The sequence below is a fragment of the Gymnoscopelus braueri genome (assembly GCF_963280865.1).
Source record: "Gymnoscopelus braueri genome assembly, contig: SCAFFOLD_500, whole genome shotgun sequence".
NCBI classification, from domain to species: domain Eukaryota; kingdom Metazoa; phylum Chordata; class Actinopteri; order Myctophiformes; family Myctophidae; genus Gymnoscopelus; species Gymnoscopelus braueri.
The window spans coordinates 12,501-15,000 of NW_027660593.1; the positions used below are offsets into that span (position 1 = coordinate 12,501).

General features: G+C 46.9%; 1 protein-coding gene across 1 annotated transcript in view; it reads right to left on the reverse strand.

Moving 5' to 3' along the window:
• LOC308081406 (sterile alpha motif domain-containing protein 11-like) overlaps positions 1-2,500 on the reverse strand; it is a gene marked incomplete at both ends in the record, with an annotated part of 26,756 nt that overhangs the window by 12,228 nt on the left and 12,028 nt on the right. The window lies entirely within an intron of this gene.

Genomic DNA, 2,500 nt, shown 5'->3' on the forward strand with positions numbered 1-2,500 from the left:
AGTGAGATGCATGTTTGTTCGTATGCAAGTGAAGTCCTTTGCTTATTTCTCTCTCACTCGTATATGACAACATCTCTATTTTACTTTCGATGAAATAAAAAAAACAATTGAGAGTGAAAGGGTTAAAAGGGTAGGTGAAGGGAAGAGAGAGGGGGATGGAGGGAGGTAGAGGGAGGGTAAGCCCTAGTTAACTTTCCCCAGTCCTGTGTGGCTAATTACTTTCTGTGCTGTTGGAGAATGGCCTCAGCTCACTGACCACATTCAGACCTGACACACACACACACACACACACACACGCACGCACACGCACACACACACACACGCACGCGCGCGCGCAAACACACGCACACGTTCATGCAATATGCACACATGCAAATTGACCCCACGCATTCACACAAACAGCCCGCGCCGTAAAAACGGGAATTCAGTCCGCACAGATGAGCACGCGTGCAACCCGCCAGCTTGAAAAATGGAACAAACAAACGTGCACGTCGTATACGCACACAATACATCCCCCTCCTCCTCTCTCCCCCCCCTGCCTCGCACAGGCACGCACATACACACACCCCCGCAAGTCTCCCTGAGCTGCACCATGCAGAGCCTGGCCGCTCGGCTTCCTGCTTATATCCCCCCACTCACCCCCCTTGCCTCTCTCTCTCTCTCTCTCTCTCTCTCTCTTTCTCACACACACACGCACGCACGCACGCACGCACGCGCGCGCATGCGCGCACACACACACACACACACACACACACACACACACACACACACACACACACACACACACACACACACACACACACACACACACACACACACACACACACCCTCCCTCTGCCACCGCCCGCCGGCCCATTATCGATCCCCCGCCTCTCCCAGCGCCACATAAATAATCGACAAGCAATTACCCGCCCACTCCCGCTGCCCCCGGCTTTGTTTGGGAGGCGCAGGGGCCAACGCCGGGGGGGGGGGGGGGGGTAGAGGAGGGGAGGGGTGGGGGAGGGGGAGGCTAGTGAAGGGGAGGGGAGGGGGTTGGAGACGAGGAAAGAAGATAAGGGAGGAGGTGTGTGGATGCAGGTGTGTAGTAGAGTGGTATAGTGAAGCAGTTACTGGAACTTTAGCTTTGCTGTTTATGTTGACACACACACACACACACACACACACACACACACCCGCACACACACACACACACACACACACACACACACACACACACACACACACACACACACACACACACACACACACACACACGCACACACGCACGCGCACACACGCGCACGCGCACACACACACACAAACACAGGCGTACTGTATGCAGCCACCAATATATGTAATGTATAAAAAAAGGGAAAAAAATAAAAATAACAATACAACAAACCAATGAAAAGAGGGATGTAGGGATGGATGGATTAGCTATGTGTAGGGGGAGAGGGGGGGGGGTTGGAGGAAGGAACTCACTGATGCCTTGTAATAGCATAAAAAACTGGCAGAGTTGATTAACTCGATTTTCCGTATCATTATCATCTTCCCTGCGACTCCCAGCATTCTCACACAAGACCACCATTTCATTTAGCACCTTCCACGTGCACATGTGCAATAAAACATGCACACAGACGCAAATGCACAGCGACTGCAGCCTCTCAACATTGTGAAGGACATGGTCATTGTTGAGCATTATTAACGATTAACCCATTAAGACCTGAAGCCCATTCTACAAATGCCCTCTAAATCCCAACAGTATTCTGAAAAACTTATGTTTCTATATCAGTGGTGCTCAAACTTTTTCATGTCAAGGACCCCCAAAATGATATGTTTTTGGCCGCCAACGCCCATCTCAAAATATTTTGTTCCAGGGACCCCACGGAAGTAAAGATTTGAGTTAAAAATGTTCGCTTTAAAATAATATATATTCAAAGAGTTGCACAAATTTTCTCAATTTTTCAAAAATAGCAGATCTACAAGCTCATAGCGCGGCACTCGTGCCGCACTATGAGCTTGTATATCTGCTATTTTTGAATAGCCAAAGTGTAAAATATGGCCGACGGTTCCAGGCCGGACTATGTTGTGTGGTTTCCATATATGTATCTAATAGCTAGCCATGTTAATTCAAATGGAAAGATTCATACACTTTTTTGAGTTAAATTAATGTTGCAGACTTTGCCGTGCAGAGACACTTCAAGTCCAAGAATATCTTCACATTAAAATCCTCAGAGTTAACATTTGTATTCCTGAGAATGTACAAATATAACCAAATGGACCCACATGGGCGGTGATGGAAGGAGTACTCACATGTTTTACTTAAGTAAAAGTATCAATACTGCAATGTAGATATACTCTGTTACAAGTAGAAGTCCTGTATTTAAAATGTACTTGATTAAATGTACAAAAGTATCAGCATCAAAACGTACTTAAAGTACCAAAGTAAAAGTACTCATTGTGCAGAATGTCCCATTTCACAAGTTCAAAATGTATTAAAAATCTTTTGAAAATAGCCGAT